Genomic DNA, 23,811 nt, shown 5'->3' with positions numbered 1-23,811 from the left:
AAATAACACATCTTTCCCAGATGTTTGTTATTGTCTGAACTACTGGTGTACATGCACTCCAAATGCCTGTTTTCAGATGAGCCATCCCTTCCATACCATAAAGGAGCACATCAGAAAGATGTCAAGATGTTAGGAAAGACATCAAGATATGCATACTCCCAGCAGATTCAGACTTCATGGAAGCAGTGGCAGTAACAGGAGCATGTGCTCAATGAGAACATACCAGTGGCTCTTCCATAATTACTTGCCATCATTACAAATGAAGCAAGCCACTGTGTGTACATGTCTGCATATGCAAGGCTGTAGAAATCCACTAGTCTATTAGTCTGTGGTGAATGAAAAATGATGCCTGATGAGTGATAAAAGTCCTGATGAGTAATGTTCCAACATAGTTTGACGAGCAAAATATTTTGTCTGGCTGATAAACTGAGCCAACATTTCTTCATCCCTGTGTATACGCATATACTATACACAGATTAGCTCTGTGTCAAACATAATGTCTTACTAGGCAGCATCAGAAGTTCAATTCACCCTATAAACCATTGGTTTGATGCAGACTGAAAGGCAGGGCAAACCAGGAGTGCACAAATTATGCTACACCAACTCTTTTATTTCTGCCAGATAGTTCTTCTACTCAGCAGAAGGGTGGATATTATGTGCATTGTTATTTGTAAAGTTCTTCCCAGCTCTGCCCTTTATGTTGCTGATGTCAGAAGGTTATGCTAATCCGGATTACTTCACATCTTCCAGGGTGGATCCTTGGCACAGAACCCAGCCAGGTCACAGGGTGGAACCCTGGACTCTGTTATGCCCTTCAGACAGTACAGAGACTGATGCTAGAATAATGTTTCCTTCCAGTGATTCCCCAAAGAGTTGTCTTCTCTGATTTCTTTCGGAGGAACAGATGTGTTGGGGTGGGGGAGGGGTCAGAACTGAAGACCTCTGTGGATAATTCAGGAAAGATACCATATTTCTGAAATTTAATTCTGATATGTTTCCAAGTGTATTCTGGTGCTGAAATAATATTTTGCACATGTTTGAAACTTGGCAAAATTTTAGAATATGAGTTCAAATTTTGCATTTTAAAACGTTCCAAATTTAACTTATGCAATTTTACTCTGAGGGACACTTTTTAAAAAAACATATTGAGTCCCTTTGAGGAATTTTTAAAGTATCAGTTTGTAAAATTTACTACTCTCACAATTTGTTTTGGATAAAACCCCTATATCTGCTGCTATCTGGACAAGTAAAATGATACCTCCTAAAGTGGTGGTTCTCTTATATTTAGTGCTGGGGTGGTGACAATTGTCCTTATTCAGGCCAGCAAAGTATCTTTCCAGTGATTGTTGCTGGTATTTCTCTTTAGATTGGTAGGCTCTTTAGGGCAGGGAACCACTTTCTCATACTTGTTGCTATGTAAACTGCTTTGAGAACTTTTTTGTTGAAAAGGAAAAAGTTTCAGCTAATCATTAATGAATAATAATATGAAGTGTCTATTACTGTAAATGTTGGAAAGTATGCAGCTCAAGGTAATATATGCATTCAAGTGTTTGCAAGCATATTTAAGATAAGAGAACTTGCTTAAACATATGCATATCAACAGGGGCGTAGAGAGCTTGACAAAGTCCTCAGGTGGCTCCTCCACCGCCTAGACATTACCATCATGCGCACTTCACACCATGGGTGCCCCAAGCCACAAACCCACATCTGGCATCATATGTAAGGGGGTGGGGCCAGTGCTGAGAACAGGACCCATCAACCACAGCAGAACATCCCTTCCCCAGTCAGCAGTTTGTGGACTGGGGCTCCTTTCCCTGTCTTCTCAAGAAGAACATCAAGGAAAGGAGCTCCCTTTCAGCGATGCCATGAACCACTGACTGGGGAAGGGAAGCTCTGCTAGGGCTGGTGGGCCCTGTCCTCATCATTGGCCCTGCCCCCTTGCATCTGACATCAGACACAGGGGTGGGGCCAATACCATTTGAACCCTCTCCCATCCCTCCCAAGTCAGTGTTACACTGAAATGCTGGCTGGCTGTGCTTCCCCACCCCCCGGCCACCCCAGCATAGCCAGCATTTCAGTGAAACAGTGGCTGGAGAGGAGAGGGGTGTGCCTCGTGCTCCCAGTCGGCAATTGCTTAATTCACCAGTTGGGTGTGGGAGGGAGCGAGGGGGCACCCTTGCTAAGGGTGAAGGGGAGCCTTGGTGGCTCCTCCGGACCGTGGCGGCCAGGGGACAATTGTCCCCCCTTGTTCCATGATCTCTACTGTCGTGTTTTTAGTTAATCCATTACTTGATCCAGGCCAGCTGTGCTTTAGTTACTTTTATTCAAGTCCTGGAATAGAGACGGGGCTAACAAACAGCCAACAGCAAGAGCACTGAAGGCAGACTGCACTTGCCTCTCTGTAAATAATATCTGTATCATTAAACCATTAATCTTTCTGGTTCAGCTCCATTGTCTTGTCCTTGCCTACCACAACTCTTTCTGCTGGATTCTACACCTATGCCACTGCATATCAATATACCTTCTTCTGATTCAGACCATTGGTCCATCCAGATAATATTATCCATATTAACTATCAATAGTTCTTCAGTGTTTCAAACAGGGGTATTTCTCCACCTTATCCGGAGATTCCAGGGACTGAACTAGGGACCTTCCGGACATAGAGAACATGCTCTATGATGACTGAGCTACAGGCCCTCCCCAAATATTTCACATTTGTTTCTTCACATTTGTTTGCAATCCATTGTCTTAGACGTCCAAAGGGACATCTATAAAAGAAAACATGATGCTTAGTCATCTTGCCTCAGATAATAAGGTTTGTATGTCTGCAGGACAATATACCTGTACCATCATACCATAAAGTTATAGTTGTGGGGCTGGAGAGGGAGAAGCCTGTAACTCAACAACAGCGCTGTATACCTAAAGCAACCAATTTTCCACAAATAGTGGTGGAGTTAGAAGTGCAAGCATAGAGCAAACATATACAACTATATTGATTATCCAGAACATTTTTGCATAAATTGGTAAAATATTTACTCTCGGTAAATAAAATTTACTCTCAATAAATATCTGCCTGAGTAATAACTGTATATATAGTTACTTGTAGATGTGTGTATTGGCATAATTAACTGTTCTGTTGCATTGCTTTACTCATTTCTCCATGTCCAATCTTTTGTTAGGGAGGGGAATGTTTTATCCAGGATAGCAGATGGTCCTGAGTAGCCTACTTCAATCTGTCATGGTACACACATTTTCTCCTGCATGCAAATGCTTAGCACCCACAAGCTACAATCGAAAATTGTAGGTAGCCATGGTCCATTATGGGGGAAGTCCAAAATCCAAAGTAGGATAATGCCTTTTTTATTATAACTAAAGACCCAGGGTGCGGATCTAAAGAAGGTGATTTCTTTGTAATATTTTAGTCTGTCCTAGTAAAGGTATTTCCTAATAGAAGTACTTCTGACTAAAATATCACAAAGTAGCCACCTTTTTTAGATCCCTGTCCTGGATTTTTAAATTAGGAAGCTACCTGGGAAGCTGCAGTCCAGTGGCTGGTGCTTGGTGTCTGCATCACAAGACATAACAGTGGAGTTTCCTAAAATGCCTTGTGCTTGTGTGTAATTATTAGTCACTATTTGTGTATATTAGTTATAGTTGTTATTCTGATTTTTATCTCTTGGTTGGCCAGCAGCTGTAATAAAAACTGACTGACTACAATGCCTTGTGCAATGCCACAAACAATTCTCCTTTCATTGGCTGGAAGAAGAAGACGTGAAATGTTCCCTATAAAAGAGCATGAGCATTATGATCCAAAGTGAACTTCATTCTTCTTCTCCAGACAAAGGAAGTGTACACCAGCAAGCTAGGAAGTCTAGAACTGCCTATTGCTCTACAACTCTGGATATTGACTCTGGGTGCCCCTGGTGCCCTGGAAATGAAGAGATCCTGAGAGAACAGCAGACACATTGCTGTGTTCTCCCTGTGGCCCAGCCTGCTGCTGCTTTCATTCTGCCACCTTATCTGCTCATGCTTTTTGCTTTGAGCTGTTACCTGGAGACACATCCGAAGCCACTCTCTGTCTGGCCCCATGGTGAAGTGATAATGGAATTGAGCTGCCTGTATGACCCAGCTGCAGGCTGGATGATTATTTAGATAGCACTGAGAGCTTTCATACTGTTGGGTTAAGTGTGCTGAAGCAAATAGCAACCTGTGGAGCAGAGTCTCCGTTTCCTTAATTAGGAACTGGGTGGCAAAACAGGGAAGTGAACCTAAATTCCTGGGTCAGGGTTGTTTGTTCTGCTAACAGTGCCGGTGCAGGAACAGATTATTTATTGGGAATGAACATAAAACCTACACAGATCATGCTGTTCAAATCTAGCAACATCTTTTCTGAATGAGTGGCTTAAGAGGTTAGCTCCCAATCAGTCCCACAAACTCAGGAAGTGGCATCGCTGTTCATAGCTCCCCGCGAGAGACATTTGCACAGATTGCTTGTTCGGCCATGAGAAGTGGTCTGTAGCTTGGAAAGTATCAGCACTCATGTGGCAGGGCGAATGGTGAACCTTGAGCATGTGGTTCCATGTGTACCCTGCCATAAGTTTTTTGTTTTGTTTTTTAAGAGAATGGGGTAGCTTTTGGTCAATGGTAGATTGAAGAAACTCCCTTCAACATAGGTCTCAGGACCAGTGTTCCCTATAACAGGGATTCCCAGATGGTGTTGACTACAATTCCCAGAATCCTCAGCCAGAGGACATTGCAGCTGGGGATTTTGGGAGCTATAGTCAGGGACGTATACGCTGATGGGCTCTGAGCTGTCAGTGACTGACCAGGAGAGGGATCTTGGGGTCGTGGTGGACAGCTCGTTGAAAGTGTCGACTCAATGTGCGGCAGCTGTAAAAAAGGCAAATTCCATGCTAGGGATCATTAGGAAGGGAATTGGCGGGAGGGGGATGGCTAATATTATAATGCCCTTATACCAAACTATGATGCAGCCACACCTGGAGTACTACATACAATTTTGGTCACCACATCTAAAAAAGGACATTGTAGAACTGGAAAAGGTGCAGAAGAGGGCAACCAAGATGATCAGGGGCCTAGAGCACCTTTCTTATGAGGCAAGGCTACAACACCTGGGGCTTTTTAGTTTAGAAAAAAGATAACTGTGGGGAGACATGATAGAGGTCTATAAAATCATGCATGGTGCGGAGAAAGTGGATAGAGAGAAATTATTCTCGCTCTCACATAACACTAGAACCGGGGTCATCCCATGAAATTGATTGCCAGGAAATCTAGGACCAACAAACGAAAGTACTTTTTCACACAGTGCATAATCCATTTGTGGAATTCTCTGCCACAAGATGTGGTGACAGCCAACAACCTGGATGGCTTTAAGAGGGGTTTGGATAACTTCATGGAGGAGAGGTCTATCATCAGCTACAAGTTGGAGGGCTATAGGCCACTTCCAGCCTCAGAGGCAGGATGCTTCTGAATACCAGTTACAGGGGAGTAACATCAGGAGAGAGGGCATGCCCTCAACTCCTGCCTGTAGGCTTCCAGCAGCACCTGGTGGGCCACTGTGTGAAACAGAATGCTGGACTAGATGGGCTTGATCCAGCAGGGCTGTTCTTATGTAGCAGTTCATTTCTTATCTGCACCATGCATTTGAGGGGCCTGTACTCAGGTTTGCTTTTAACATGAACACAGGTACAATCATTCAAATAAAAACATGTATGTGTTTACAGACATCTGTACACATATAACATCATGTCTGAACGAAGCTTCCGACGGTGCCAAAACCCAACTGTCAATTTTGTACAGTCTCCTTTAAATGGCCCTGCATGATCACCAACCTTATTCTGAGCACCTAAGATTATTCTGCAGCCTGTTACTCCACAAGCAGAGCCTTTTCATTTCCCACATTCCTGTTCCAGCCCCTCCCATTAAAGTTTTATTGTTTACATTCTTCATGTACACCTTACTTTACTCCTTGTGCTATGTGCTGGAGCTATGACTCACACTCAGCCCTGACTTCTCTGTCATTCCTGGCTCGGCCTTTGTTAGTCTCATGCTGCCTCCCTCCTTCCCAGCATCCTTCCTACTACATCATATGTTTTACAGAACCCTAAAGCCTAACATTGTAGTTCCCTTAAGCCAAACTCATAGGTGTGCCCCTACCTGCCTTCCCTGTCAGGAATCTCAACTGACAAGTAAGCTTCCTGCACTATTCAGCTTTGTATTTCTCTAGTGAGAGGAGACAAAGTTCCTGTGGTTGGGGGACATACTACCCCCACACACCCCAAATCATTTCCTAAAGCAGTTAGATGACCCTCCTGCTGTGTGCCTGAGGCTTCTTGCTTTTGAAACTACTTTGATTTCTGTTTCCGGCAAAGAAGCAATGCATGTGCTTTTTACAGTATATCTATTTCCACCATTAGCCGGTCTGTCCATCATTTAACTTGTTGGTCTTTATTATTTGCTTCAGCTCAGCATTTATCCATCTGTCTTGCAGACCATGGTAACTGTATGTCTGGCCATATGTTTGTCTTTGTGCTTCTAAACAGCATCCATCATCTTGTCAGTCCATTCCTATCTATCATATTACTGGGCTGGCTTCACTGTTCCTTAGCTTTTTCCCTTTGACATCTATCCATCTCACTTTCCATCTGCCTAGTGAGCTGTAGCTGGATGTCTCTCTCAGCACATACATTGCTTTCTTGCTCAAGTGCTTCAGTTCGCTGTTTTGCTGCCACCCAGTTCAAATTCTTTCTGGGGCTTTAGAAAAAAGTAACAACCATCTCCTGTGCAATTTCCCAGTGAAAGGAACAGAAGTTCTATTCCTTCCATTTATTTTAGTGAATTCTGCACAGGCTAAATTACCAATGGATTTTGCTCCAACTATAAGCACTTTCTGGCTGGCCTTGTGTGTGTGTGTGTGTGTGTGTGTGTGTGTGGTACTCAGCACCATTACTAATGCTACAAATATTTATATACCACTTTTCAAAAAGTTAAAATAATAATAATAAATAAGATGGTTCCCTGTCTGCAAAGTGCTCACAATCTAAAACAAAACATAAGGTAGACACCAGCAACAGTCACTGCAGAGATGTGGTGCTAGGGTTGGTAGGGACAGTTGCTTTCTCCCTACAAATACAAGAGAATCACCAAAAGTCATCATTGTAGACCTAAGTAGTTTAGGAGACATACCACCTGTCAAAATCCATGTGCTTTTGTGTACAAACAGAAGCACGTGGCTGAAGAATGACATCAAGGTGATCACATGAGTGGTGACATCATGGGAGCTGACAGGAAATGGTCAAAGGAGATATTTACATCATAGAAAATGGTCAGAACCAAGGGTACACCCTCACCCCCCGCCAAACTACTACGCCACCCTAAAATATGCCCAGGCATGTCCTGAAGGTGGGCATGTGAACCCTCTACAAACACGCCACACCTACCCTGGACCACAAGGAACAGGTTTAAGAGCCCAGAAAGGCCTGACTGCGCAGGCGCGATAATAAGCTGGTGGCCATTTTGTATAACATTATTGGTCAAAGCTGGGTCAAGTGACTCCTCTATGAACAAGTTCCACCACCCTGGGTCAGCAGGAAAAGCCCTGTCTCTCTGAGCCATCTTGTTTTTGCAGACTCACTGTTTGTGTGATCATGGGGTCCCCTGAGAGATCTTTGGAGTCAGTTGTACCACTGTCAGTTGTAAAACTTAGCCCAAGAAAGCGTTATATTAGCACAAGTTCTGACGATGAGAAGTCTCCACCAGCCAAATGCCCAGAAGAGGAAGATCAAGAAATTTATGAAATCTGGCAGGAAATCATACAAGCTATAGCAGCAGAACTTCCTGGAATGCAGGTAATTGTTGTCAACTGTGTCCATGAAAAGAGAGTACAAAAAATCTCTGAAAGTGGCATCAACAGTATAAATTCCCTCGCAAAATATAAATGTAGTATTGTACATTCCTACCATCTTGTGGTGTCTTTCCATCAATACATGCTATACATCTTTTCTTTACAGAAGGATTCCTAGGTTGCTTACTGATGAGATAATTTCAACTATCCTTGCAAAGGAAAATACTCTCTTCAGCATAAAAGTGAACCAAACTGTTTTTAAATATACAAAGGGATATTTTTTCCCCAGAAACACAGCTTCAAAATGCTTCTGTTTGTTCATGTGGTTTTTCTATTAAATGCCAATTTATTGTGTGTCTATCATTTCATTTTTAAAAAAATTCCTTCACTCCAAATAAAAGGACTCTATTTTATTTTTTGAGGGAAAGTGTATTTCTATCTTATTTAGAGTGAAGAGTGGGGTCGCCTAGAAGCTCAGACTAGAGGGTGATGAGTTCGCCACTGAATTCCATCAAGGTGTAGAAGAGGCTTCCATTAGCATAAAAAGTGACCATGCCGGTTCTTACCAGCAAGTATGACAACCGATCAGAAAACTTAAGCATGGCCATGTGGAGAATGAACTCAAAATGAGAACAGTGTAAGGCAGGAAGTCTTCCTCTTTCTACTTCTTGAGAGTTCCCCAGAAGTCAGCATTCAGCAGCCGCCACCTGGGCCTCTAACTATCAGCAAACCTCCTATTCTTAGTAACAATCCCTAAAGTATTAATTGAAAATTGTCCCCTTTTGTAGTTTAAATGAGATTTCTGGTGGGTGTGGGTTTAAAAATTAAGCCCCCTCCCCCTCCGCAGGGGTTGGGGAGGTTGAATCCTGTATTGAGATTTTCTGGTGGTACTGGGGATGGCTTTTGAAGACAGTAATGTGGTGTGTGTGTGTTTTGCTGTAAGGTGTTTTTTTTTTAAAAAATTCTGCTTTTTTTTCTTGCTGTAGAGATCTGGCCAAGTGTCTGGAGGATGGGGAGAATCAATCCTGTACTGAGATTTTTTTGGTGGTTGTTTGGATGTAATGTGTTTTTTCTTGCTGTAGGGGGCTTTTTTAGATTGTGTGTGTTCAAGGCCTGATGCTTTTTTAGATTCTATCTATGTATGTGTGTGAGGCCTGATCAATTTATTTTTTATATTTAATATTGTAGAATAAGGGTGAGAGGACTAGTTTGTTTAGACAGTAATTGTGTTTTCATGCTGTAAGAGGGTTTTTTAAGCGGTATTCTTTCAGTGGCTGTAAAAGGAAATTGGGCCATATGCTCGCTTTCTATGTAGAATTGTACTTTGCCACCATCTTGTGGGCTTGTGTGCAGCCATTTTGCAGGGAGTGGAGGGAAGGCCCTATTTTTCACATGAATCCAGTATTGAGGGTTTTTCCCCCTTTCTTTTCTTTCTCTCCCCCCCCCCGCCTTTTCTTTTTCTTTTTCTTTTTTGGTGCTTCCTGGGGAATGTGCTTAGACAGTAATCATGTTTTACTTGCTGTAAGAGGTTTTAAAAATAGGGATTCTTTAAAGAGGCATTCTGACCAGATGCTCTGTCTGTGTGTGTGTGTGTGTGTGTGTGTGTGTAAAGTAGAGAGGTAGTGTTGTATAATAGTGCCATTTTGTGGGCCTTTTTCTTTTTCTTTCTTTCTTTCTTTCTTTCTTTCTTTCTTTCTTTCTTTCTTTCTTTTCTTTTTAGTTGGAAGACATCTTGAGGGGTTTCTCCATTACACAGCTCTTGCTAGGTAATCAGGCAAGGGGAGCTGGGTGGATAAGGTGAAGGAGTGCTATTCCTTTGTGCTATACAGGCATGTGTTCAAACCATACTTGTCAGTCATTTAAAAATACTCAAGCATTTTTATTCTTAAAATACATATTTACACTGGAAATAGAAGGTAACACATTTTCAATTGTTGCTTGAAGATCTGCAGAATTCTAACCTTCATGGGATGAAGCCAGCTCTCTGCAATGCAGTCCTCCAATCAATCAATCAATCAATGTAGGATTTCTGTATGCACAGGTCACAATTATGTCTCTGTAAATTAAATAGATTTACCCAGCCCTCATGCTCAAGGATCCAATCAGCTGTAGTTCTCACATTGTTATCTGTAATAAAATGTGCTATTCTGCTCCTGTTTCCTTTGGTCACACGGGTCTGTAACGGTCTTGTAATCAGAGCCCCAAACAAAAATATTGTTAAGATCCTCCCTCTATTGATTTTTCCATCTTCAAATTTGGCTTTTAATCTAACCAGAGACCTGAAGATGGTAAGACCCATACCTAATATTAAAACAAGAGGTCAAGGCCACCCCACACCCCAGCCCCTCTGTGCAGGGTTGCATACAGGGTAATTTTAATAAAGTTGCAAGAAAAAGTCAGCGTGGAGGCTTGCTGGACAATCCTGAGAATTTCACGGTGAGTCATGAGCTGCAGACTTTGTCCAGTTGATCACTAGCAACATACATTTTAAGAATTGTACCCTGGTGACACAGAATAGCAAAGGATACGACGGAATCCTGATCCTCTGTGAAATTATAAAACAGAGGTTGGATGTTGAATTGATCACTCAGGGTGGAAAACTATTGTGTATCACAGTCAAAGACTTAAATATAAAATTTATAGATTCCCTCTCTCATTTGCCTATAGCCCTAGTGAAACTACCTAAAGCCTTGGGATTTCAAGGCTCCAAAGGGTATTTTCCCCATTCTTTAATACCAAAGAAAATGAGAATTATGTGGAGGAGATGCCTGGTGTAAAATACTGTTGTGCTGAAAATACTGTTGTGCTGTTTTGCTGGATGCCTTTTGAAAGATTAGAGTTCCTAAAGTGGTACAAAGAGAACAAGGCAAAACACTTTTTACATGCAGAAAGAACTGGAACATTATTGCATGCAAGATGTTTACATCTTGAAGCAAGCCTGTACAAGATATAGACATGAGATTCTTGAAATAACCTGGCAGATAGCTTCGGTGCCCAAGGGTGACAGGTTTGTCACAATGGCTGTTGGCATTGACCCTTTTCAATACCTCACACTGGCCAGTGTATGCTTAAAGATGTTTCATTACCAGTTTTTAAAGTGATGTCAGATTGCAATACCTGCTCCTGATAATTATCACAAACAGTGTAAAAGGTTCTCCACTTCTGCTATTCAGTGGTTGGCATACATAGAGCACAAAGAAAAGATCCATATTCAGCATGCCCTGAAAGGTGGTGAATTTAAGTTTGAGATTCCCACAGACTTACATGGGGTAGAATCGGAAGGCCAAGAATATTATCTGGACAGCTATTCTGTCATTGGTAAAAGGAAAATAGCCTTTGAATTCAATGGCTGTTTCTGGTACAGTTGTCCTAGGTGGTGTTCTTGGCATACATGCCATCCCACATTGGACAAAACAAATGAATTTCTTCACAATGCCCTCAAGAAAAAAGGAGCAGTTCTACCAAAAAACAACAACCTAGGCTATGCAGTAAAATCTATATTTGAGCATGAGCGGAGAGAAAAGGGAAAACTAAACCTGTTTCTACCATGGCCTGAGAAGACCTCTGGTGAAGTTACCCAAAATTCTGAGGCCCTCTTCCAAGAGGTCTTGGACAGTCTGGCTGTGCGATCTAAGAACTCTGCAAAGATTTTGTTAAACAAGTTGAAGCAGAATGCAGTGGTTTCATTGTGGGATGCAAAGAGCACCTTTGCATATAAGGGTGAGACTGTTGTTGGTTCCAACATGTTGGATCTGATCAAAGCAATCACCCACATTCACAGTCTACCACCCAACCACTTCTCTAAAGGCTAGGATGTGTTTATGAGGGCCCTGGCTGAACTAAAAGTTCCAACATCTGTAGCAGGGAATCATACCACCAGGGTTGCTTTAGAATATCTAAAAAAATCCAAGTGCTGTGTCTGTGTCCCCTGCTGCCTCTCGCAGGATTTCTAAAAAAACCAGAGGAAATAATCTATGTGGCTAAAATATTAAAGTCATTATGTTTTTCAGATGTAAAATAAAATTGATTGCATGAATTTACAGGCTGATAGTTGCTGCTTTGTGGGTAAGAAACACACACACACACACACACACACACACACACACACACACACACACTTTTAAAGCCCTCTAGGGGTACTTTATTGCTCTATGAAAATCATCAATATCCACATGCTTGTGTGTTTTGAAAACAATCTGGGTCATGTTTGGGCAACATTTCTTTCTTTTTTTTAACATACTGCTCAAACATTTGGTCATTTCTTTCTAAATCCTCAGAATACAATTCTTGAATCTGCTTAAATATTAACCCCCTACCCCTCTGCTGTAGTGAAAACATACAATGGTAGCCATAGGCCACAGAATCAAGAGCTTGTAGCTGGAGGGGTTGAAAGAGTGTCTTAGAAACATTTTTTCTTAAAGTCATTATAGTTTTAGGTAAATTCACATTATAGTGTGAATTTAACAAACCCACAATAAAGTCACAATAAAAATGAAGCAATATATTTAACGACCTTGAAATCCCTGGCTTTATAGCTGAGCCAGCCACACCCCCACTCCTCTCACCAGTAGGGCCCAGCTGGCGACAATGGCACACAGCCAGGGAAAAGAGCCACCTGCAGGCTTCAGGTAGGAAGGAGGTAGCAAGGCCTAAGAGGCTCAGCTTCTGCAGTCCCAGAAGGATTATTCAGTCCAAGTCTCTCAGGCCACACAGCAGGCAGGAGGGAGGCAGATCTTCAAAGCCCTCCAGCAGCTCCTACAACCTCCCCCAGATCTTCCTCATTTTCCTTATCATATCAGTTATCAAAGAAATACAACAAAAGCATTGGCAGAGAGAGAGAAACCAGAAACAAAAAACCATACAAGCCCAGGGCTGGCCTGTCTGCCCTTGACTGGAGAACTGCCCTCCAAACTCTTCGTGGCAAGACCTCCTGGGGTGCAGCTTGCAGGGGTCCTTTGGGCAGTCTGAGGCCATTGCCTTGAAACAGCCTTGAGGAGGTTCTTGCATTCCTCCTCCTCACCATGCTTGTGATGGGTGCCAAGCAGTAAGGCAGTAGTGGCTCATCCCAACAAGCCAGGGAGGCACCAAAGGAGGCAGCCTGGATCACCCAACTCCCGCTCTGTCTGAGAGCTGTGCTGCCTGAAGGCTGGCCACCCACCAGTCAAAGCCATGCAGTTAACCACACAGCAATACCTGATGAACGACCAGCCCGCAGGCAGCACAGAGCGGGAGAGAGAAGAGCAACCTGGACCGCCCTACCCCGCCCCCCGCCCCGGCGCCCCAGGATGAGCAGTGGCTGCAGCAAGGGCACTGCTTTCAATTGAGCTTCTGATCAGCCTCTCTGCTGGCAGAGTACAAGTAAGCTTTTCCCAGCACCAGTTGGTCTCACAGTAGCTTGAAGAAGGCGCAGGAGTTGCTGAAGAGGATGAAGGAGAGTGAGATGGTCTAGTGCCACTTCTCCGACACAACCAGTGAGTAGAGCTGATAGAAGATGACGGCTCCTTCGAGGAGGATCAGGATGTTCAAGATCCGCATGGACTTGCTGAAAAAGAAGTGGAAGTGGGAGCCATCCAAAGGAACAGCAACGTTGTAGTGGCCCATGGCTTTGTACACATTTTTGCTGTGCTTCACCAGCACCCCTTGTGGCCACATGCATTCCTCAGTCCACTGATGCTGCAGCACATTGGAGCAGAGGGCCAGGTCCACCTTTATATCCCACTTTTCCTCCAAGGAGCCCAGAGCAATGTACATGGTTATGTTTGTCCTCACAACAACCCTGTGAGGTAAGTTAGGCTGAGAGATAAGCGATTGGCCCAGAGTCACCCAGTGAGTTTCATGGCTGAATGGGGATTTTCATTATTTTAATACTACAGGGTAAAAAACATACAAAGTAAATAAATTAAAACACATACAACCTACCAGCCTGCCAGGCTCCTCAGTGGGGGATTCCTCTTCAGGTTTTGTAGGAATGCTGCCATCCATGGTTTCTGTCTCCTCCCCACTTTCAGATGATGACATGAAGCATATAGCCCTGCAGTAAGAGGATCTTGGGCTGCCTGTCAAGCAATCTTATGTCAGGCAATCACAAGATGACCAATCTTCACTAGACATGCAGCACTTATTCTCACACTGTAGGCGCCAGCAAAAAAGATTTGCAGCCACACTCCTCATCAGAATAGTTCCCATCTGAATTTTGGCAACAGTCATAATCACACCAATAAAACTGAGGCCTTTGCTGCACCCATTTTTCCTTCCTATGCAACTTTCATTTCATAGGAGCTTCTGTTTCAGAATCTTATGAACCCACGTTTCCCTTTTTGGAGCCAGTAGATGGAGGCTTTCTGGAGTCAGCTTCCATGACAGATGCAAGTTTGGTGTCACAGTGCCGAAAATCACGTTCTAGTTTATCATCATCATCCTTGTTTGCTGCGAAGTTAGTTTCTGGAACCAGAACCTCGCCAGCAATAAGGTCAGCCATCTGGTGGGTTTCCAGGCCTGTGGGAGGGTAGGACAGACTCTTCGGTGTCATAGGCCTAATGTCCAGTGGGGCAGGGGCTGTGACAATGATAGGTCCATAGGACGCAGTGGAGTCCTAGCATCAGCCATGGTCTCTGTACAACAGTAAAATGGACACCTCTACACACACAGCCACCAGAGCTGTTTGTAGAGGGGTCACTTGACCCCTGTTTTGTCCAATAATGTTACACAAAATGGCCACCAGCCCATTATCATGCCTGCACAGTCAGACATTTATGGGCTCTGAAACCTGTTCCTATTGGTCCAGGTTGGTGAGGTGTGTTCATAGAGGGGTCACATGCCCACCTTCAGGTCATGCCTGGACATATTCCAGAGTGGGGTGGAAGGTTGGGGGGCTGAACTTCCGGGGTGAGGGCCTACACCTGGTTCTGACCTTTAACAGTCATGTAGGGACCTCCTCTGGCCATTTCCTATGATGTAAGCACCTCCTTTGAACATTTCCAGTGATGTTTTGGCAGTTCCCATTACATGAGCACCCACGTGCTTGCCATGACATCATTCCTCAGCCACGTGCTTCTGTTTGTACACAAAAGTACATGGATTTTGACAGGCGGTATGTCTCCTAAACTACTGACCTAAGTCGTAGTATATTCTAAAAGGTGCCTCGTTGCTCTGTCAGCAGGGGTAATAATTCCTCATTTCTGGATCTTACATCAACTTCAGCCTTTCTCAGATGTGAATCTTGCATACAATGCGTGCATGTAAGTTCAGGTGATGGCATCAGAGCAGCAGAATCTCCCTCTGATTCAATAGCTTTGTGGGCTTGCTGGTGGCCCAGGGACAGCTTGCCACCCCCCACCACTGCACTTTCTTTCACTCACCCACATCAGCCACACCATTGTCAGATGCACACCAGCACAGGAGGCATGGTCCAGCACTGAATGGGGGGGGGGGCATATGATCCTTTGGTCCTTCCCAGCCAGCTGGAGCTTTGTTTGCCAGCTGGGTTTTCTCTCTCTCTCTTGTTCCTAAAGTGCCTACCACTGGGAGTAGGCGAGGGGCCGTATGTTGCATTCCCAGCTGGCAAGCCCATTGTTCGCTGACTGGGTGCGGGGCGGGGGGCAAGGGGGTGTGGTGGACGCCAAACCCAGGCAGCCCAGGAACATTTGTCCCCCTCACCCCTGTCCTTACTCTTGTGCTTATGTTGTATGTGCTATTCACATCTATAGAGCATTCTAGTCTAAAATTTGGCAAGTTCTTGCATTCTACGCCTTTGCATCATATGCCATCTTATAGTCCAGTCACACAAAAAGTAGAGGACTAATGTGAGCTCACTGGCTAGCCGTGTCCTCCATGCCAGCATGTGCCATGTCCACCCAACCCCATTATATGCAAGTACAGTGTTTGTCCACAGTGGCAAATGTACCCAGGGAGAATTTCCTTGTGATCAGGAATTCTACATACCCATCATTCCCAATCACAGAGAGAAATGATCTCAGACAAACACTATACTTGGGGAGAGTGGGGTGTGTAGAGGTGAGGGATGGATCTAGCCAGCATGCTCATGTTAGCCCTGTATTCACACTCCAAATGGCAAATTTGGAAAGCCCCTGTTCAGGAGCTTATGCATCATCCCAAAATAATCTCAGAGACTATACCACTATCAACCGTGCAGTACGTGGAGTAGTTAGTGGGTCCAGGGATCCTTAGGAGTGAGACTTGGGGAGAGAATATTCTTAACACATGCAGTACTTCATTTCAGATTTATTTCAGATTCCCTCTCTGCATACAGCAACAGACTGCTATTCTTCCTTCGAGAATTTCTCTTGCCCTTCCAGTCCAACCTAGGTCCCAGGATGGAATACCCTATGATTAACCCAGGGCATTCTAAAATACTGGCCCAGATCATGAATTGGATTTGTCACAAACAATATGGATAAGAATAGGATTTCTGGTCCATTAGGGTCTTGATCCAACTTGAGTTGTAAGTAATAAATAAATTCAGTCCCTTTGCTTTTAGTTAGACTTAGTCGCACTAATCTTTGCCTAGGTGTTTAGTTTAAACCACATAACTGATGGCAATTTAAGACAAAGGAAATTGCATAGGGTTTCAGTGTTATTCCTCTTATTCCTAGACGAATGGTCAAACTGAAATGCTTATAGAATTGCAAACTGAAACAAACTCATAAATCAATATTGTTCTGCGTGCTGAAAATGCAGCATCAAGGTTTTGATGCCTTTTGGCATCTTGGTTTATCTTCTGTACATGGAAAGACTAACAAAGAAGGAGGGAAAAGGAGGGCGGGCAGGCAACAAACTTTGGCAAACTTGTCACTAGGCATCTCATCAGCCTTACCAAATGACTACAATGAGCAGACTTACAGAATAGTGTATGCCAGACTAGATCAAACCACTGGCCTATCTTGGAAAAGTAACTTGCCTCCAGGACTTTTGCCTCTGGAATGTACAAATGTTGTTCATTTTGTGTTGCACAACTTCAGCTCTTCAAAGCTAAGAAGCCTAGGGAACAAACCAAAAGAAATGTAATTTATAGGAAATCCTGAAGAAAACAAACTGGATTCTCAGATAAATATTTGTATGTGTGACTTTTTAGCTGGATTGAAAATGAAAATAGTGTTTCCATAGAACAGATGCAGCATGGGCAGCATGTCATGGTACAGAGAATTACAATCTGTCTTAAACAGGAGGTGTTTGTTAAATAAGATGGAGACAAATGCTGTCAAACAAGCTTCCATGCAGCTTGGGCTTCAGTCTTGTCTTTTGTGTTCAGTAGGAAGGAACTACACCCAGAGGCGTATCTAGGGAAAATAGCGCCTAGGGCAAACACTGAAATTGCTCCCCCTGTCCAAGCATCTGACACCCATCTTTCAGATAACTTTACCATAATATCAGCTGAAAAATACAAGTCAGGCTCGTTAATCTTTTAATCTTTCAAAAACTATTTTAGCAGTGGACTTAGCCAGATCAAAAAATGCTGGAAAACTGCAAATTTCAGTATGCTGGGGCTCATGAAATACCCAAATACTATGTGGAGGTGTACTTGGAAAACTAAACAGACGTGCCTGTCTAATTCTCTACTATGTATTGTAGCATCACCATTACATAAGTTTTAAAAATCAATGGAGAATTTGACTTTTCCCAGATACTCTGTAAATAATTAAAGGATATGCAGAGTAAACTGTGTCACTGCTTGGAATATATTCTAGTCTTTCAGAAAGACAGTTAAAATGAGAGAAAGAGAGCAAGAAACTCCCAGTGGGCCTTAATATTAAGGATTTACAAAAGACAAATTCACCATTAATAGCCATTTTAGCAAGACATCACATTTAACTCACTTATCACAAGAAGCAAAGTAAGAGCAAATGAATACAATCCTAGCTCATAAGCATCAGCTCAGTATTCACAAGCCCTGATTCTCTGTACATAGTGCCAATCTGAATATGTGTACAGTGACTTATATTGTATATTATTATTTTTTTACCTGTAGCCCCTTCAGGGGGCTTCCTAAAGGCTGGGGGGTTTGCAAAGGTTCCTCCTCCCCCCACTGGCCTCTAGGGCCTCGCAGGGACCATTTGAGCATGTGCAGTGGCCATTTTTAAAAATCTTTTTTTAAAATGGCCACTGAAAACAAAATGGCCACCGCGCATGCTCAAATGGCCTCTGCAAGGCCTGGCATGACCTAGGGCCTCACAGAGGCCATTTGAGCATGCACGGTGGCCATTTTGTTTTTGGCAGCCATTTTAAAAAAATAATTAATTTTACAAAATAGCACCCCCCTTCAAGTGGCACCCAGGGCATGTGCCCTGCCTGCCCTACCCCTAGATACGCCCCTGACTACACCAGCCCAGGAAGTTTACAAACCATGCAGAACAAGAGACACAGAGAGAGAATATGTTGGAGTAGAACAAATTAATAAGGTATTAATGGGTAGCATTCACATTTCTGAGTACTGTGCCTTGGTTTCATGACACTGCAAGGCTACTGTAAAACAGCTCCTTGAAACCATCTGTCTGTCTCTTACTCACCTTGATTCTATCCTAGAGACATGCCAGAACTGCCTCTTCTGGTAACAACAAAGCATGGCTGTAAGGTCTGGCCTATCTCCCTGTCACATTTTGATTCTATCCACCACTTACAATTTGGTCTTCCTGTGGCCAGTTTTATCCAGCGTGTGTGTGTGTTTGTTCGTTTTCCCCATATAAGTTTCTAAAGCAATTGCATTAGCTGTTAAGGTAAATTTTTCAGGCATCATACTACATGGTTAAAGCCCACCTTCATAAAAGACTCAGTGGCTTCCCTGCAAGTTAATTAAAACAAGCAAGGAAAGCTTTCAAAACTTTTTAGCAGAATTACCCCCACCTCCACCCATACCCACCCCTACTCTACACACACACACACACACACACACACACACTTTACCTTCTTTTAAAAACATTTTGAAGTTTGCTGGTGGGTGTTGTTATTGTTGTTCCTTTTAACATAGCTTAGGAATGTTAAAAGAAATGCTATCCACAAATTACAAGTACTTTCAAGTCATGCTAACTGACCAGAAGGAGTGAGGAGCTAGTCTGGAATTGGTTTGGAGCTTTAGAGAAGTTTGTGTAAAGCAGATACGTTTGTTACATGCTCAAGGACAAGAATGCCCAAGATTAAATGTGCACACACTCAAAATCTAACACATTCACAGGTGTTGTGGTGTCGATACACAAATCATATATTTTTATTAATAATAATAAAATTACAATTAATAATAACAGCACCATTAACGTGCCTTTACAGAACAATCCAAAATTGTTGTTGATCTGAAATTTGACAGTGTGCGGTAATAAATTGGGAGTATTGGGAAGAGTCAATGGTTACAGCAGAAAATTTTTTAAGAGGGGACACAGAAGGGGCAAAATGCATACCTGGGAGGGCAAACTGTGTCCCACATGTTAAATTTTTGTAATATTTTTGAAATATTTCACATTAACACTCTCATCCTGGACATATTTTCACTGGTAAAAAATCCTGTTCCTAAATCATATCAAAAATCATTTTTAAAATCATAAATGGGAGGCAAAGGGCTTGTTGAGGGGAAGGGTTGCCCCCACATTCCCTCTGGAGCTGCCGTTTGATTCAGCCCTTAGACTCAGTTTCAATAGAGAATGAGGACAAAGGGGTTAAGCCAAAGGTTTCACAGAAGAAGTGGGTTTTTTTCTGAAGAAGGATTTGAGAGGAGAGAGACGGAAGCATATAATCTAGATGCTCTTTTTGACCAGGTCTTCTGTGTGAATTCAAAGTGGCAACACGCACCCCCCCCCCCCGCACACACACCAAAAAAAGTCTAAGGGGGATTATGATGATGATGATGATTCCTATAATGGTTTCAGTCCATTGCAGCAAAAACAACAGTCTTGTGACTCCTTTAAAAATAGCATATTTATTGTAGCCAAAGCTTTCATGGACTATAGTCCACTGCATCAGATGCTTGAAGTGTTATCTTGTGTTGGTGCACATACTCATGGGCTTACAGATACAGTATAGGGAAAATAAATGATTACCTAAATATGTAATTTAGCCTTACTGTCTTTATTCAAGTGTGTATTTTGAGATTCAAGTGTGCAAGTGTGGGAAAAAGCACAGAAATGGGTATCTAGCACACAATTCCCTGTTAAAGGTGTGTGGCCTTTGTTAAGAACAGAGGTGGCAGCTGAAGTCCACATCCTTTGTGAAACTGAAGGCTTTGACACCCATGGCTCATGATCTCCCACTACATGACCCCAATAACTCCCACTCTCTTAAAATAAAGGTTGTTACATTTCCCCCCTTTATGTCTTTAACAATTACATGGGCAGATATCCAGTAGGAGCAGCTTTTCTAGGCATCGTGATGCACAGGTAGAAAACGCTGTCAAGCAGTTGCTAAAGGAACAGAACCTCAGTGGGTTGGGGAGGTGGCAGTGGTGCTCTTATTCCTGGACTTCGGGGCCAAAGTCCAGGGCCTCCACATCCGCTGGGGCCCCCCAAATCCTCTTTAGTCTGTCCTGTGTGGCGTGGTTGCCGCTGACCTGCACTGCGCCAGGCAGCCAAGTGTGATTATGATCTGTGCTGGATGCTTTAGAGACAAAGGGGGGAAAGAAATATGTGGGAGGGGAATATGTTAAGTTGCGTGTTGCAATGTTTCTGCTAAAGCATATCTGCATAAATATACCTGTTTTATATTCTTACATTATTGTGAGTTCAGTTGCTGTTTGTGCCTCAAGTACCCACGTGTTGAAAATACTGTGTTTGACACTGTGTATGTGTTGGGAATTCTCTCTGGTAGAGAATTCCTTTTTCAATTATAGCAGAGTGCACAGAGGCACAACACAGCAGATTTAGTTAGGCATACGTGTATGCTGAGAGTAAAGTAACTTGGAGCCAGTTCATAGTTTCAAATCAATATATAAGGTATTTATTAGAGAACTCCATTTAAGGTATTTATTAGAGAACTCAATTCTAGATAGGAAAGTGAGGAGTTAGGATCTCTAATCTAGGTAGCTAGCTGGATACAGATGAATTCTGCATCTTCTCTGCACACATGGTGCAGGGAGAGGAGCTTGCTTGCATGTTGCAAGGTAGAAGAACGGACAGGAAGAGAAGGGAGGGAGGAAGATAGTCCCTAAGAGTAGCAATCTACATTCCAAAGGGATAGTGTCAGAGCAGTAGAGAAGGGATGACCAATGTCTTGACCCTCTAGCCCTCTGACTCACTAGTCTGTCCTCCACTGTCTTTGAGACAAGAGACAGCGCAAAGTCCTTAACTTCCAACAGTATGTAGGGGGATGATGCTTAACTTGCAGTGGGGGGCTCCAGCAAGTGGGGAGGTCCAGGCTCCAAAATTACCTAAGTGCACCTTTGGGAGGTGAGAAGGGAACTCTACTGGCCACTCTGACCACCTGAATAGAGTCACCTTTCCCCAGATTGAACTAGATCAGGCTTGCACAATTTAGGCCCCCTAGATGTTTTTGGACTGCAGCTCCCATAATCCCCAGCCCACAGTGGCCAATAGCCAGGGATTATGGGAGCTGTAGGCCAACATCTGCAGGAGAATCAAAGTTGAGCAACTCTGACCTAGATAATAGGCTTCATTCATAAGCTGGAAGAAACCAAAGCTATGAAAAAAGCCATTTTGAGGATAAGAAAATGCCACATAGTGGTGACAAGAGCATTGCTTCATCAGGCAACAGGTGTTCAGTCTGTTTGTTATACTGCCTCCCTTGCCCGTTTCCCCACCCCACTCTCTCAAAGGCTTATGGTGCATTATATAAAAATAGTGACAGTTTTACACTGGAATGAATTGCATGAGAATAATGACATTGTGACCAAGGCATTGTTGGGCAGCAACAAGTGCAGGCAGAATCATTCCATCAGCATTAGGAAAAAAGCTAGCCTGCATGCCCCTTAAGCGTTGCCAGATACCAAAGTCACAGCTACCTGTCCCAAGGTAAATTAAGCAGGTTAACAGAAGCTGGAGGCAAGAAGGGTGAATACAGAACTGGAATGCAAGTAAAACTGGACTTGTAGGAAGGACCTCAGGAACAGAAGAGAAAAGTATAGTAACGACAAGGTTGAAATGCTGAACAGATTTGTTGGAACATTCCAGTCTAACATTCTTCAAAATGGGTCTTTGCCTGGAGCAACTTAGCCCAGGATTTTGTTTTTGGTGCTGCAGTATCTGCAAAACCGTTCAGGGAAGTGAAAGAGAGAGAAGCAGCTCAGTATGAATAGGCATGAATTCCAACAACCTCCAAGATGGGTGCGGCTGTCTACAGCAGCTGCCACCACCTGATCCTTACAGGCTTTGGGAAAGAGTCTCTCTGTCTGTGCTTTGAACAATATGATTAGCATGAAGTGAGTTCACTGTAAGGAAGCAGATTGTGGCATGCATATGTTCTTGTCATGAATGCACATCAAGGGTCATTACTCAGCTCAAGTGTACAAAAAAGAAAAAAAACGATGCAACAAAATCAGAGTGAGCAGTTCGGGTCCTCTTTGTGCAAGCAATTGTTTCCTAAATAGTTCTGGACTCTTGGCATATATTTGTAGACATTTTCATAGTTATATATTTATAAGATTTGAATAACCTGAGGCTCTCTCATGGGTGGTACAAATTTGTGGGTGAGGGGCTTATTTCCATCAAAAGTACTTTAACTGAATTCCCTATTAAAATTATTTGCAGAAGCTTGAACGCTGAAAAGTTTGCTACTTTACTTACCATAAACAGGAGCTGGAGTTTGATTACATCATCTAGATATTCATTTCATGTGGTATATTTAAACTTCCTGTTTCTGACTCGTCATTCTTTGAACAAAACCAACGAATTGCAAAATATAAAGAAAGAAAAAGAAATGCAATGTTAAAAAGCCACCTAGCTAGAAAACTAGAAGTTTTCAAAGGAGCTGTAAATTTTTAACATGGTACAATATTTCAAACTAGCTTAACCTGCACAGAGCATCTGTGCCCTAGTACTTGATTACTCCCATCACCCCCTGTCACAGCCCCCCTCACCTCAATCTCTCCACCCTCACCTGAGCCACACTCCTGCTTCTCGTCCTCCACCCTATTGCTTCCATCCCCCTCACCCCTCTTGGTTGCGGCTGCAGCGTTGCTGGCACCTATTGGCCAAGCTGCAGCCCCCTATCTCCAGAGACCTCCCCACCCTCATCTGAGCCCACTCCTGCTCCTCTCTACAGGAGCAGCAGCAGCAGTGGTTGACCGGGCCCTTCCTCATGGCTGCCACCGCCATGGCCGCTCGTTCCCCTCAGGCCGCTGACAGGCCTGGACCCCTCCCTTGCCTACCTGCCTCCCTCTGCCAATGGCCTCAGTAACCCCAACCAGCAGCAGAGGCTTATTGGGCCCTTCCTTGCTGCCACCGCTTCCATGGCTGCTTGTTCCCCACAGGCCGGTGACAGACTCAGGCCTGTACCTCGCCCTTCCTTCTTTCTCTCTTTCCCTCCCTTCTTTTTCTCTCCTTCTCTCTCCTCCACTCGCACTTCCCCTCTGTCTTTCTTCCCCCTCCCTTCTTTTTTCTTTCTTTCTCTCTTTCTCTCTCTCTATCCCTTCCAGAATTAACAGATCTTGTTCATTTTGTATCCTCATCTAATTCATACAAGGGCAACCTCCTTCTCCTGAAGAGGCTCTTTCCTCCCTCACAACTCCTCTCTTCACAGACCCTGCCCTCTATCTTTTTGGATTCCTCTCCTCTACAATCAAGAACATCTTCCAACCAGTAACAGTTGCATGCCAACTGACCTTAACCATCACAGGCTCCTCCTTCCTATCTGCATGTGGAATCCCCACTGCCCAATCACCACTGTGCCACAGGCTCCTCCCTCCTATCTGCATATGGAATCTCCACTGCCCAATCAGGTGCTTCTGTTTGCGAACTCTCGCGAGAGCTGCCACACACAGGATTAGCCACAGGTATGCC

At 43.5% G+C, this 23,811-nt stretch overlaps 1 long non-coding RNA gene across 1 annotated transcript; it reads right to left on the bottom strand.

Moving 5' to 3' along the window:
- Positions 1 to 11,976: 11,976 nt before the first annotated feature.
- On the bottom strand, positions 11,977 to 23,599 carry LOC128324577 (uncharacterized). Its single transcript, XR_008306950.1, has 5 exons — positions 23,492 to 23,599; positions 22,597 to 22,682; positions 16,775 to 16,858; positions 13,781 to 13,913; positions 11,977 to 13,403 (listed from the first exon to the last, which is right to left on the bottom strand). It is a non-coding gene; the product is annotated as an uncharacterized LOC128324577 (long non-coding RNA).
- Positions 23,600 to 23,811: the final 212 nt, after the last annotated feature.

The sequence above is a fragment of the Hemicordylus capensis genome, chromosome 4, assembly GCF_027244095.1.
Source record: "Hemicordylus capensis ecotype Gifberg chromosome 4, rHemCap1.1.pri, whole genome shotgun sequence".
Taxonomy (NCBI): Eukaryota; Metazoa; Chordata; class Lepidosauria; order Squamata; family Cordylidae; genus Hemicordylus; species Hemicordylus capensis.
This window is presented reverse-complemented; position numbering and strand designations above follow the sequence as displayed.